This window comes from Pogona vitticeps, chromosome 2, assembly GCF_051106095.1.
Source record: "Pogona vitticeps strain Pit_001003342236 chromosome 2, PviZW2.1, whole genome shotgun sequence".
NCBI lineage: Eukaryota > Metazoa > Chordata > Lepidosauria > Squamata > Agamidae > Pogona > Pogona vitticeps.
The window spans coordinates 271,384,477-271,399,957 of NC_135784.1; the positions used below are offsets into that span (position 1 = coordinate 271,384,477).

General features: G+C 40.4%; 2 long non-coding RNA genes across 2 annotated transcripts in view; one reads left to right on the forward strand and one right to left on the reverse strand.

The window, feature by feature from the left end:
• The window catches only part of LOC144587050 (uncharacterized), a 42,354-nt gene extending 37,861 nt beyond the window's left edge, over nt 1-4,493 (reverse strand). The window contains exon 1 of the long non-coding RNA XR_013542216.1: nt 4,293-4,493. This is a non-coding gene — a long non-coding RNA (uncharacterized LOC144587050). The remainder of the gene's footprint in view (nt 1-4,292) is intronic.
• A 6,271-nt stretch (nt 4,494-10,764) lies between these two features.
• LOC140704217 (uncharacterized) overlaps nt 10,765-15,481 on the forward strand; it is a 33,351-nt gene continuing 28,634 nt past the window's right edge. Inside the window, exon 1 of the long non-coding RNA XR_013542215.1 lies at nt 10,765-14,208. This is a non-coding gene — a long non-coding RNA (uncharacterized LOC140704217). The remainder of the gene's footprint in view (nt 14,209-15,481) is intronic.

Below are 15,481 nucleotides of genomic sequence, written 5' to 3' on the forward strand. Positions count from 1 at the left end.
ATGATATAATAGAGCTGGCACCAAAGAAAAAAGTGAGTGAGAGCTGAACCTCGAAGTCCAAGATCTTTTGGGGGACACTCCAGCCACTGAAACATTACAGAAAGGTCAGGTAGAGCTCAGTGTACATATATAACCACTTGCATTGTGTTCTGTCAATCATTTAGCAGAGCTGTAAAGTGAAAAGAAAGAATCACATCACCATTTAGATAGTTGTGTGTTGTGGAATATTCTTTTTCTTTGCTCTTTCGCTTAGCTTACTAGGGTCTACTGAATTACTATTATGCTATTAGAATTGTGTGTGTGTGTGTGTGTGTGTGTGTGTGTGTGTGTGTGTGTGTGTGAAAGAAAGATTGTGGAATAATTATACTTGATTGGTGTTTGAGTGTGTAGCTCACACAGTTAGGGAGCTGTATAGCCCTGAAATGTTGTAGCCATTTGCTTTTCCCCTATGCATGGGAATTTTGTGGAAAAGAATCACCAGAGATCCAAAAACTCACAGGTAATGCCAGGGACCCTGGAGGTAAAGTGGGTCAAAACATTTCTAAAGAGTACTGGAGAGGTTATCCCTATTAGGTATGCACAGAGCCAGTCGAAAGCCTTCTGAGCACCTCTGCTTTAAATACTGGACTAGATTTTGTTTATCTTATTGTTATTGATTTACTTTGGTGCTGTTTGTTCTGCTTCTGTTTCCAGAAACAGCAAAATTAGCTTAGCCATTAAGACATGATGGTTTTTGGTGTCTCCAATCAAGCGGTACAGCAGAGAAATATGTCATGGAACAAAACAAACACACACGACACCAGGCTTGTACTGAGATGGCTTCCCCATATTGTATTGGCCTTCATGCAATCTGACCTTCATGCAATCCCGTGTCCTAGTCTTTTTGTTACAGAGATAGCTGGCACAGATTTATATTTTCTAATGGTGACATAAAATAATAATAGGAAAAAATTGATGGCAAAAGTCCATTTCTCGTACCACTGGCAATGGCATGTGTCTATATCTTAGATGCATGACACACTGATTGTTGATTCCATTAATTCCCTTACTGCTTATATTGTCTGTTTTTCAATGTGACTGTTCTCAAGTAGTCTATAAATAAAATGTCACCGGCTGACATGTCTTTGGGACAGTGTTCAGAGTCAGTGACTTGAAAAACAAAGATGTCAAACTTTGCCCCACAGGTCTGAAGACATAAATGTTATATTTTCTACAGGAAAAAGCATGTAAAAAAAAAAACTCCTGGAAATGTAAGACATTTTAGATCTTGAAAATGTAAGACATGTTAAGTCTTGATAGCTTTAGAGCACAGACTCAAAAGTCATGTCTTAGTTACAGTGCCATTCTATGCATGTTTATCAAAAATGAGTCCATTAGATTCAAAAGGACTGAAAACCAAGGAAATTCATTTAAGATTTCAACCAGAGATTATTTGTCATAATCAAGGTGGAAGTTCTACTTTGTCTGACAGTGCTGTAGCAAAACTTTCATTCATTTTAATGAGATTTTCCCAGGGCAATTTCCATACAGCAGATCGAAACAAATTTCCAGAGCAGTTAATTCCTGAAAAGGCTTAACACTAGCCCTCTGTCATCTGCTAACAAAAATAACAGTTATTCCTATGTCATGTCAGCCCTGCAAGGGAATATTTCAGCTGTGATTCCACACACAGAAAAAATTATGATTCCAATTGTGAATGACTCCCAGTTGTTCCTCCCTTCTTCCCGTCATTTTCTTGACTTTGAATTCTGCTTAATATTTGATTTTTTTAAAAAATGAGACACTTTGTATATGTTCAGATTAAAAACAATCAAGCAGAACAGCAGCTTAGCAACTTGACAGGAATATTTTCCTCAGAATAAGATTGCTAACCTGCACTGTTATAATGGACACATATACATCAGCAGAAATGGTGCCAAATTGCAACTTGTACTATGTGTGCAGTGTGCTTTGTTTAATTTTTACCTCTGTCCTTTGCTCTAAAGTGAAACTTGCAAAGACTGTTCATAGCTGCCCCTTACAACACAAGTTATTCATCCGCACGGTGGCAGGGAAGGTGGTCACCGCTATCTTGGATTTTGCTGGTGCTGGTGCTGCTTTAAACATTTCTAGATGCTGGATAGAATACAGTACTTGGAGTCCTGGTTTGATTATATGACCCCTTTCATTGACCCAATTAACAAGATTGTTGTGATGATCCAAAAAGAGCCACTTTGAGCCCTGGATGGGTTTAAAAGGTAATAAATTCATTGCAAGCTGATAAAGAGCTTTTTTTATATATAAAGTTTTAAAATGTTTATTTTATTAAATGCATTTTATTAATTTTTTATTTTGTTTTTAAATTTTTATTTTAAAAACTTCCAAACCCCTTTGTGGAGCCCTACTAGAAATGGGAAAATGTGCTACAAATAGAATATCCAAAGCCTGTTTAGTCTTGAAGGAAATGAAGGCTTAAAAGAACTTGCACGCAATCAAATAACGTTAGACCTTGAAGTTAATGATCTTGGGGGACTTTCTGCTTTAGTGTGCAGCTTGCTTGTATAATATGTCTTGTTATGCTTACTTTAAAAGATGATGAGAAAGCCCTGCTGTGCTTGGGCACCCATGTGCTGAATGGCGCCCTGGATCACTTCTACTATGTTCTGTCCTTAACACAATAGGTTAAGATATGGATCTAGTTTAGATGGTATAGATCAGTGGTTCTTAACCTTTGTTACTCGGATGCTTTTGAACGGCAACTCCCAGAAACCCGTCAGGACAGCTGGTGGTGAAGGCTTCTGGGAGTTGCAGTCCAAAACTCCTGAGTAACCCAAGGTTAAGAACCAGTGGTATAGATGATGGAAGTGCTCTTATGCAGCATTTTCCCACAGATAGCAAGGGAAATAATAGATATGGGTGTCAAGCACTGAAAGGCTAACTTATATTGATCCCCATTTGGATCAAGACCAAGTATGACTGCCCTTTCTCAAAACAGAAACTGGCCAGAGCTAAACATCTTCTAAAAATCTATTTAAAATAATGTGTTGTTTGAGTCATTTGGCTAGGTTGCTATGAGCAGGTGAGTGTCACAACTGGCAATAAAAGAAAAGACAGGGGGCACAACCTGGGCTGTTGTGCATTTATTGTGCAAGAGTTGCAGCCTCTATGATCTATTCCTTTTGAAATGGGAGATGGCATTTAAGACACTTCTATAGGCACAAATTTTACAGCCATGTGGAAATGGTACATGATTCCTTAGGCTTAAAAACAACCCAAGCCATCTCAGAAGTATATGCTTTATGTTTTCATTATGAGAAGAAAAGGTGCAGTATAGGTCAAGGGGACCACAATGAAATGTTGAGACTGAAAAAAAGAGAGAGAGATCAAATATGTCTTAAAGATAACATCCAGTACATAAACACCAGAGGGCTAGAACTTCAATCTCTTGATTGACATGCTCTTGGTTTTCAGGTTAGTGAAGGATGTCGCATCACAGATACGATTTATGTGGTGGCAGGAGAAGTTATTTACTCCATGAATAAGCACACCTTTCAAAGCAGGCGAATGTAATGGAAGAGCCAGGAATGGAAACATGGTTTTTGAGGAAGGAGAGGTAAAGAAAGCAGAGAAGAAGGGCATTTAAGCATGTATAGTTCATGGCCGCAGTCCAAGAGATCTCACTCGCACTGAAGTTTTTCTGTTGTCAGAAACAGAGTGGAAAAGAACTCAAACTCATACACCGAAAGAAATGGGAGAATGTGTCCTCTGTCTTTCAGTCAGTGCTTTGTAAGTCATTTGATTCCTCCCTAGTGGAATCAGTTTTAATCAGAGCTTGGACATTCTCCTTCCAGTTCCCTCTCCTTCTCCCTCCCCTGCCCCCCACACTGTTAATTTCATGTACATGGTTGGTGTTCTGTCTGAAGATATCTAGAATCACATACTTCACAATATAAGCAATCATCGTATAAATAACAAACATAACAACCAAATAATGAAATACGTCACATAAATTGTAAAAGCATTAGTAGAAATTAACCACAGCTGAAAGCCCAGAATTTCATCTTCTATACATTGTGGCAAAATGCTTCATCACAGAACTGCTAGAATAGCAATTTAATAACATTCAAAGGCCCAACAAACAATTCGGTCTCACATTCCCTCATGAATCACGTCAGGGATATCATATTTCACAGGCACTGAGGAGAATTCCAAGGTATAGGGAAAAGATCACAAAAATATTGTTTCCTGACATCTTGAAGGCAGATGGCTTTAGTAGCTGGCATCTTTAGAAGGGGAGTTGCAGACAACCTTACCTGCTGCAAGGAGAAAAGCGGCCCAGTAGGTATGTGTGTCTCAAGCTGTATAGGACTTTAAAGGAAATAACCAACACCTTGAACTGAACTTGGAAAACAACTGACTGCCAATGTAACTGGCACAAAAACTGATATCATGTGGTCACAGTACAAGGTTAAACTTATCATGGACATAAAATGTTAGAATTACTCTGTTAGTGCAGTAGCCTTGTAGCGCAGTGGTTAAACTGCAATACAGCAGCAAAGGCTCTTCTCGCAGCCTGAGTTTGTTCCTGGCTGCCAGTAGCCTGCTCAAGATTGACTCGACATTTCATCTATCCAAGGTCAGCCAATTGAGTCCCTGGCAGGAGGAGGATGCATAGCTTGCATAATTAAATTGTAAACCACCCAGAGAGAGCTTTAAGCACTATGGCGTACAGTATGTGGTTTTTTTTAAAATGGCAAGTAAAAGGGTCTGCCCACCATGTCAACTGTGCTTTAACATATGATCATGTTACTAACAAATTACAGAACTGCATAAAGAGCATTGGCATATTCTAGAGAGCCTAGGAGGTTTTCAAGAGGGATTACAGATCTTCAAAAGAACAGGAAAGGGGATATTTTAGTTAGGAGTGAGTTTTGAGACAGATTTCTACCACAAATCTAACTTCTTATTTGCTTCTTCCCCTCTCACAGGACATCATCCTTGTGGCCATTAGATTCACTGTAAACAAATACATGTCATATGAAATAATTCAGAGATCAAGAAAATGGCAAAAGATATGTTTAAAGAAGATCACTGACTGTATTTATTTATTTATTTATTTATTTATTTATTTATTTATTTATTTATTTATTTATTTATTTATTTATTTATTTATTTATTTATTTCCTGCCCATCTAGTCATTCGACTACTCTGGGCGGCATACATCAGGCAAAATAAACAATTAAAATAACATCATTATCCAAGAATATATAATCATTCAAGATGGAAAAAGACAAAGAAGATAGATCAAATAGTGCCCGGAGGGAAGGCCTGCCTGAATAGCCAGGTTTTAAATTGGCTTTTAAAAATACCCAGCGAAGGGGCCATACGGATCTCTTAAGGTAGGCTATTCGATAACCAAGGAGTCACTGCTGAGAAGGCCTGGTTTCTTGTTTTTTCCTTCCAGGCCTCTCTCGGCGTTAGGCTCCTCAGTCACACCTGATGACTAGACCGAGTGATATGGGTAGATTTTGGTGGGAGAAGACGTTCCATCAGATAGCGAGGTCCTAAACCGTTTAGGGCTTTGCATGTAATCATTAAAACTTTGAAATTGACATGGAAGCGCATGGGCAGCCAGTGCAGTGTGGCCAGAGTGGGAGAGATATGATGGTGTTTTCTCACCCCACTAAGAAGTCTGGCTGCCGCATTCTGCACCATTTGAAGCTTCCACATCAGTCTCAGAGGTAGACCCATGTAGAGCACATTACAGTAGTCTAATCTTGAGATTACAAGCATATGCACTAAAGTGGTGAGTGCCCCAGCATCAAGATAGGGATGCAGCTGGGCAATCTGCCAAAGATTGAAATAGGCGGAGCGGACCACTAACGCCACCTGTGTTTCCATGGTGAGCACCAGATCCAGATGGTCCCCCAAGCTGCGAACCTCACTCTTCGCAGTGAGAGTCACTCCCCCAAAAGAGAAGGAGTTTCTCAAACCGCTGATGGTGGGGCCACCCACCCTTAGTATCTCCGTCTTGTCCGGGTTCAGTCTCAACCCATTTTCCCACATCCATTACAGAATAGCATCCAAGGAGCGCTGAAGGGACAGAACAGCATCCTCTGTAGTTGGAGAGAAGGAGATGTAGAGCTGTGTGCCATCAGCCTACTGATGGCACGATGCCCCATATCCTCTGATGTAATTCTGAGGGAGTGATTTATGCAATAGGTACGCTTGCAATAAACTGTATACAGTATAGGTAAGACCTGCAGACCGTTTAATATATATATAGGAGAGTGACTTGAGAAAGAAAAGATTGGGTAGCCCTCTTGCTAGCCATTTTGTGGAATTTGGCCACTCAGAAAGAGACTTAAAATTTTGGACTCTGGACGCAGTCCCTGTGAAGTTTGAGAAGTCCTTACTTAGAAAAAAATTGACTGGATATTGAGATTCGGCACTCTAGACCCTTATGGGCCTAATGAAGAAATAGACTTTCTGCCTTTGCTGTAGCACTGGTGCCATCATCTTGCAGGCAGAGAGATTTGGCATATCATACCTTGACCCAGCTGCTAGTTGCTCATAAGTGCATATTGCTCTTCCGGTTATTGTGTAGTATTCAGAGCTGGTACAGATAAATGAGCTAATGAAGTTGCCATTCTAAAATCTTGGTAAATATCAGGTATGTTGTCATAGATTTATATTGGCAGACTAGTACTACTAGTAACATAGAGATTATTCTGTGAAGAATTCATATGAAAAAAACAGAATGCATATTTATTTATTTAATACTGTCTGTATCAATAAAATGAGCATTAGTTATAGACAGTTGTGGTTGTCCTGAGTCTATTGTTTATAAATAAATTATTTCTGTTTTTATACATAGCTCCTGAAGAGGGCTATGTGCTGAAATGTGTTAAGTGCTTTAAAATCAGAATAAAGACTGTTTATATTTTTCTACATCCTGAGACTTAGCTTCCCATTCTGATTTCTGATATCATTGGATGTACCTGTTTCTTGTGTTTCCACATTTTTGTATGTGCCTAAACAACAATTGAAGGGGCAGGGCTAGTACGCTGTACTTCTCATGTATGAAAACAACATGCTTCAGGAATGCCTGAACATGGCTCTGCATTTCTTATTTTCACACTAGAAGAACCAATTGATTAGGATTCCTGTATTATTCCTTTTTTATTTTTGTGTTTTGTATAGAGTGTCATACACACACAGTTTGCCATAGGTTTCCGTTTCTTCATGACTTCTCTGATCTTCTGCAGTTCCAATTCACATGGAGAATTTACATGAAAGCAGAGCTTTCCTTTTTGATCCTCTGCATGTAGGATAGTGATGAAACTGGAAGTGGAATAAGTCTCCTTTATGTCTGGTGTTGTCACCTGAATAGAGAATGCCTGAACAGGGGTCCTGTTAAACAGGAGGTACAGAACTCTGTACAGGGCAAACTCATGAAATGATAAAGAATTCTAAATTGTGTTGCATACATTCCATTGAAATCAGTTCATGTAGACAGAGGACAGCTGCATTTGACCGAAGTGGTGTGAATGAGAAGAATGGTTGCTACACAGAGTGGAGGCAGAGGGAGGAAGGAGCTGTGTAGGTTCTCAAGATAAAGTGGGCCAAGAGTTGTTAAGTGAGCCTTTAGATAATGAAAACCTGAATAGGTGGACAAACTATTCGGGTTTGTAGTAATACTGAGAAGTATTACTACTGAGAAGAATTTGACTTAGCATTCATCAAAATCAATTTTGACAGGTGCACTATTACTACTCTTCTCATCTGGAGACTGACAGAAATGTGCTTTCTGATTTGTATTTTCCTAGACCTCCCGAAGCTATAAGCAACACGGACAGAGATCATCAATGGAACTTGACTAAGAAGTATTATTTGTATGAACAATATGAGGGAAGATTATTTTTTTTTAAAAAAAAGAAACCCAAGTTAAAATGAAAAGTGGTATCATGTCTCCCCCCAGTCTTCTTTTCTCATGGCTAAACATGCCCAGTTCTTTTACTCTTTCTTCAAAGGGCTTGGTTTCCAGTCCCCTGATCATTCTTGTTGCCCTCCTCTGAACTTCTTCCAAGTTGTTGGCATCTTTCTTGAAGTACAGTGTCCAGAACTGGACACAGTACTCAAGATGAGGCCTAACCAGCACTGAATAGAAGTGACTAGTACTTCATGGTATTTGGAGACCACACTTCTGTTGAGGCAGCCTAAAATAGCATTTGCCTTTTTTAAAATCCATATCACATTGTTAGCTCATATTCAGCTTGTGATCTACAACAATTTCAATATCCTTCTCACTCATAGTATTATTGAGCCAAGTATCTCCCATCTTGTAACTGTGCATTTGGGTTTTTTCCCCCATAGGTATAGAACTTGTTAAATTTCATTCTGTTGTTTTCAGCCCTGTGCTCAGGCCTGTCAAGGTCTTTTTGAATTTTGTTTCTGTCTTCCAACTTATTAAATATTCAACCCAATTTTGTGTCATCTGCACATTTGATAAGCTTTCCCTGCATCCTATCATCCAAGTCATTAATGAAAACGTTAAAGAGCACCAGGTCAAGGATTGAGCATTGTGGTACCCCACTTGTTATCTCTTCTCGGTTGGAGAAGAAGCCATTAATAAGCAATATCTGAGTACAATTCTCTGAAACCAATTGTGCTTTTAGTCCACACCTAGTTAGCTTGCTAATCAGAATCTTTCAGGAAATGTAGCCTGTGATCCCAACACTCAAATCCTTCATGTCCTTTGTAGCCATTAATTTGCCCGGAGTGTTTAACTTTCCCTTTCTATTTTTTTGTGAGTGCTGGTAGGATAGACAAGAAGACTATCTGGGCCCCAAAGTCCTTGAGTTTCCATCCCAGGGCTTCAAAGTCTGATGTGATTTCTTTGTAGTTCCTCTTGGCTGTGTCATTTGTTCCCAAGTGGAGAGAAGAAAGGGATATGCCTCCATGGGTTTTATAAGCAGTATAGAGTCTCCTACTACAACTACTCTTCTCTTTTTGTAGGGTGTGGAATCAGTGACTCTGCTTGGCTGCCAGATTCCTCTTCAAGAATCTAAAAGTGCTTTTGCAATTCTATTGGTGAAGAGTATCTTCTTCTTTTGCTCCTATTACTTTTCTCTATGCTAATTCCTCCACTACTTTATTCTCTCCTCAGCATTCCCCTCCTCTGCTTTGTCTTGCTGTTCTCCTCTACCTCCACTGCTTCCCTTGGCTTCTGCTGCTCTGACTATGCACTCTTCATATTCTCTTATAGTCTTAGGTGCAGACATTTGGTGCTCCAGTTCTTTCACTTATTCTTTCAACAGTGCTACCGGTTTGCACTTGCTGTATGCCGTGTTGTGCTCAGACACAAAGATAAACATTGCACATACTTTGGAGGTCACCACCACTGAGGTGTCTCTTCCCTCCATAATCCCAGTTACTTTTCTTACTTAACTGTTTGTCTATGAGTACCATTTCCTATGTCTTGTCTGCCTTGAAGGATTCTGGGAAGGTCTACTAATATACAGTTGTGCCTTCACTTACGAACGTCCCTACTTACAACCAATTCGACTTACAAACAGCTCCGGTTGCAAAATTTTGCTTCTACTTGAGACTGGAGCTTCCACGTACTAACAGAAGAAGGCAGAGAAAAAAGGTGGGAAATTCAAATTGCTAACTGTAGGTGGTGAAAGAGGCTGCTTCTTTGTAGCTCTTTTGCCCCAGCAGTTAGTGTGTGATCTGAGGAGGCTGCCTGCTATGGTATGGTGCTGCTTTATGCTTTTAAAAAACTGTTCTTGGTATTTTTGCAGCGTGGTTTTCGGCTGGGGGGGTTATGTTTCTGTGCTATGATTGGTCTTGGGGGGGTTCTTTGTTTTTTGGTCCCCCCCATTTCTGATGGTGGGGTTGGTTGCTTTTTGGAGTGTTTTTTCCCATTTCTAATGGGTCTTGTTTGTTTTTTGGCCCCCCCATTTCCAATGGGTCTTGGGTTTTTTGGGGGTTCCCCCCATTTTCGATGTGTCTTGCATGCTTCTGTTGCTTTTTGCTTTGTTCTCTTTGCATTTCTGATCTGCTCCCTTTGTTTTCTGTGCATTTCCAACCTGGTCATCTGTTCTCTCTGCATTTCCAATCTGCTCCGTCTGTTTTCTGTGCTTTTGCAATGGGTCCTGCATGCTTCCCTTGCTTTTTCCTTTGCTTTCTGTACACTTCCAACCTTGTCCCTTCGTTCTCTGTGCATTTCCAAACTGCTCTGTTTGTTTTCTGTGCTTTTGCAATGGGTCCTGCATCCTTCCCTTGCTTTTCTTCCCCCCACCCTCTGGCCGGAAGGGATTAATCGCGTTTCCAGTGAATCTTGCAGTGATTTTTTGGTGATTTTTTTTCCCTTTGGCTGGAACAGATTAATTGCATTTCAGTGCATTCCTATGAGAAATGGTGCTTCGACTTACAACCATTTTGAGTTACGACCATCATTCCGGAACAGATTATGGTCGTAAATCGAGGCACCTCTGTATATCTATACAGTGGACCCTCGACTTACAGACGGCTCGACTTACAGACCTTTCAAGTTACAGACTTCTCTGGCTTCAAAATTTAGATTCGACTTGCAGCCAGAGAATCGACTTACAGACCAGAAAAAAACCAAAATGGAATAAAAATAGAATAAAAACCACTGGTTATGGGATTAATCGGTTTTCAGTGCATTGTAGGTCAATGGAGATTCGACTTACAGACTTTTCGACTTGCAGCCACCATTCCAATACGGATTAATTCCTTAAGTAGAGGGTCCACTGTACCTAGAAGCCAAAAGGTTTGTTAGGGGCCTCTCCCATCAGTCTCTGTTAGTTTCCTCTTGTAGCTTGCTCCCTGGGATCTTTCTCACTTTTATTCCTCTGCTGTGCTCTGTTAGGAGTAATTAAATAGAAAGACTCTTTCAGTACTCACAGCACTACTTACTGTATTACTCTCAGCGGTTATCAGCCCTTCTTAAGTTGAGCACCTGGTGCTTCTGAATGGAGAATTCCCAAGTATTACTCCAGGTTGCTTCCTGGTGTTAATCAAAATGACTCACTTCTTTGCCTTTCTTTCACTGGTCTCCTCTTTTCTTTTGTCTCTTCTTGCAGCAGATCCTTTTCTTAATATATTTCTTTATTACCTCTCCCCCATCAAACTCCTATTAGCTCCCCCGGTTCACTCACTTCCTTTCAGGTTATTCCACCAACCTTTTGTTGGGCAAGGAGGAAGTATAAACTTGCTACCTGGAAATCACCTTGCAGGAAATTTATGTACTTTTAAAAAGGATTACAGTCTGTCTTCAAGGCTAAACCCTCACAGAGCAGTGCAGAACTAAATTTAAATGCATGAACACAGTAAAACAAAAATGTTAATAGTGCACGATTGCTTCCTCCAAATTCCTCACTCATATTATAGACCATGGCAAAAAGGAAGCTGCAAAGGCCTCAAATAATGGAGCCTGAAGGACATCAACAAGAACCAAATACCTCAAGGTTAGGCATGGTAAGGCTGTGATTACACTGGTGAAAGAACTTGTTTTTGAAACACATTTACATTCAAATGAATTAATGTTTAAAAGTGTGTCTCCATTGCAGAAATGCAAGCCCAGATTAGTCTGCCAGCATGTTTTATAGGTGGAACATGAACTAAAATACTGTTCTGCTAGAGGATTGTTTAAAATAGTACAGATGTGAAACTCAATTTATTTTATTAATTTCTGCATATGTACACCCCTGTCGCTGCAAATTGTGCATTGGGTTAATCATCTAGAGGCGGCAGGAGAAGGCTGCAGGAAGGAGGGAGGGAAGGTGTGCTGGCAAAGATATTTGTAAAAGCTTGGGTGCTCCTGTGCCTTTAAGAATGCTTTGGATGATCTCTGGGAGGCACAGAGAAGGGGAGAATCAGCCGCACAGGGAAAAGGGAAGCCAAGCACTTTACCTGGACTCCTCAGGCAGGAGGCAAGCACAGACACACTTGTGTGTGTGCATGCATGTGTGCATATCTGTGTATCTGTGTGTGTGTTTGAAAGAGAGAGAGAGAGAGAGAGAGAGAGAGAGAGAGAGAGAGAGAGAAATCTTTAAGGGGCATAAAAAACAAGGCTAGAAAGAGGAAAAGGTTGGAGGAGAAGAACATCGGAACCAGAATGTGCTCTAGGAGGCACCCCATTCATTATTTATTACCAACCTGTCTCTATGTTTTTTTTGGGGGGGGGAGGCAGGGAAGAGACCCAAACACACAACCCCACACTGGGATTCCTGTTGCCCACAGCCTTCTGGGTGGGAAAGCAAACAGAGTTTCAAATTGTCGTGTGATTTAAATACAGTAGAATCCATTTAGAACAGAGCTGGGGGGGGGCAAATGTAAATATAGATAAGCAGTTTTGCATTCACAAAGTGAATCACATCTCTGTGGATGATGAAATCTTTGGAAAGTAAATTAGATATACTCACCCCATCTCTGCTCAGTGCTCTTTGAAATCAAGGGAATATGTTCTCAAATGAATATGATCTAGTAAAATGTAAAGGTGGATTAATTCAGTGGTTCTCCACTAGTGGTACATTTAGGACACAGAAGCAGTCCAGATGAGGATTTTCACAGCAACTGCCAACAATTCAGTCTCCTGTAATGTCTGTGTCCTCCTACAAGTGTTATGTGCTGTCTCCTACTTACCTTTCCTGGCATAGTAACCTCAGCTGGTTTTAGCAGTTTGGTAGTAATGTTTGGACCTTTAGTGCTTCCTGCAATTGCTTGTTCCCTGACCACCAGTTTACTGTAACTGAGAAATAAAATATTATGCTTGTGAAATACCCTTCTCAGAAAAAAATGGGGTTTTGGATTCCATCATGATATGGCTCAGATTCTTTGACCCCGTGATTGATGGGGCTAAAGATGTCAGAGATGCCAGTTTGTTGCTTGAAATAGTTAGAAAATCAGAGGATAGAACTGTTCCAGGATTTGACTGCTGCTGATAGTGAATGTTCCACAACATACATACTCCCAGCATGTTCTTTCAAACAGCTTAGTAAGTGCACATTTTCTCTCCCCAGTCATCTTCCAGTTTTTCACCTACTACTCTGGTGGTACAACCAAATAAAATCCTTGCCATCTGCTATTTGTGTCAGCCATGCTATGAGTTCTCAAAGCCAAGTATGGGACAAGCTATGCAAACCCTAGAAAACTTTGGTAAAACGTGTGGTAAAGCAAACCACATAGCTGCTAACCATGTGCCTATGGCCATGGTCACCCCAGCAAAATGTTGCCCTGTTTTCTCTCATCTTTTTCTCCCTGAGCAATTGCAGTTTGCAATCACGTGGCATATATTCCGGCTGTGTGTTCTGATGTGTTTTTGAATTACTGCAACAGTTCCTTAAATTTGATGTGATATAACTGGCTCCACTTGGTACTGGAATATTTTCCTCTGGGTTTGTTATGTCTCTCTGTTCCCCCCCCCCCCTTTTGCTTTTTTTTTTTAATAAATCTTGTTACATTGATGCTTCAGCAACATTTCCTTGATGGGTAAAAGTTCCTCTGTTGAGAATTTTGGTTAAACATGTATTCTCAGAGTTAGGTGACATTAGGTTGCAAAGTGACTATAACACTGAGAGCGTAAAATACCAACTTAGTCTATTAAGCCGCCTAGAGTGGTTGTTTGACTAGATAGGTGGGGTATAAATGCAATGCAATAAATAAATAAATAAATAAATAAACAAACAAACAAACAAATAAATAAATAAATAACATATATACATTCATCTGGCAGCATAATGTGACATGGTACAATGTATAGAATAGAAAAAAGTGATGTGACTTAACGACAGATAAAATGTCCTCTTTACACATGACTTTTATATATTCTTGGGAGCAATCAGAAAATACATTACTTCATTTTCTACTTACATAAGATTATATTATGTAGAACAGTTGTACAACATCAAGTCCTTAACCTTAGTATCCATACCTGAATACACTCAGTACATGACTCAAGTAAAATCAGCCATTTTACTTTCAATATACTACATTTATATTTAATACATTTTGAGATCAAGATCTCAACACCCTTGGTTGAGTTTGTGCCTCTTGCAGCAGAGAAACTCATAGTCAGGCTTTGTTTTCATTGCAGCTGTATCTCGAGGTCCACAAGAAGAACTTGAAAGGGCTCAGGGAGGAAGGAGCACCACTTGGCGGAAGAATTTGAAAACAAGTGAAGCATAGAAACAGATGATGTAAGTTTTCCAACACATCGACACTCCTCTCATTAAAATAAAAATAATGGGATATACAGACAAATGGCATCGCTGTTGGAAGCAACACAACCCTCTGCCAGAAAAAGTATTGGTACAGCTGTGCACACAGCACACCATTGTAATTGTTGTGTAATGAATCCCACAGCAAAAAAAAAAGTAGGACCCTCCTGGTGGGTGGAATTTGATGCAGAAATTGCACTAGAGGGGAACAAAAGGATTTATAATGGTTCTGCATTGTCTGGCCACACACACAAACACACAAAGTCAATTAGGACGAACTGGGAAACATTTCGCTGGTGTGACCATGGCCTGAGACATTGCTTGTTTCTTAATCATATAAAGGCAGGAAATGTACACCCGGTGTGACCCATCACATGCAGCTGACTCATTTTCTGTGTGCTAGTATTCATCTCCATAAAGGAAGCCATGACTTTGAATTTGCAAGAATGGAGCATGGTTGTTCAGTTCTTGAAACTCAAGGCTGTGGTTTCCTTTATGGAGATGAATACTAGCACAGAGAAAATAAATCAGCTGCTTGTGATGGACATTTTGTAGGTCACTTGTTTATAGGATCACCATAAATCATGAGGCAGCTTGATGGCACATGGCAACAACAGTATTCCACTCAGAATGGATTCAGAAACACTATCTTGTGCAGGAAGCTTAGAGTTATTCCTGTGTAATTGCTGCAAGAAGCTCTACAACGCCATTGCATTTGCTCGTCAGGCCAAGGTCCACAACTGAAGCAGTGATGTGAATCAAGCTTTGTAGTGCTGACCAAAATCATCCTCCTCCAAATTTCCAGAAACATCTTTGCCCTTCAGGAACAGGAGTGAGATTTACAAATGGTTCTGAGGATCTTGCACATTGGTCAAAAATACGGGCAAGTGGTTGACTTCCTCTTAGAGCACTACCAAGCAGCTGAATGTTCTTCCCACACTTTTTTCATGTAAAAATATGGACAGTGGAATGTTGCCATGACCACACTGAGGGGGAAGGAATAGTGGTGGAGACAGATGGGCCTCTCTGCAAGGCGCAACACTGCCAGAGCGGGGCTCCTTTGCCCACTCAGATGGAAGAGGTAGATGCAGGCTTTACTTTGCCACATGGGGTGAGGGTGCTGGGAGTGAGCAAGCCTTGAAGAAGGCTACCCAGCCTTGCCTCACCCTTCCTTTCTTCATCCAGCATTGGCCCACCCACCCTTTATGGTAAGAGTGAGATTAGCTGGTAGCTTCGGGAATGGATGGGAATT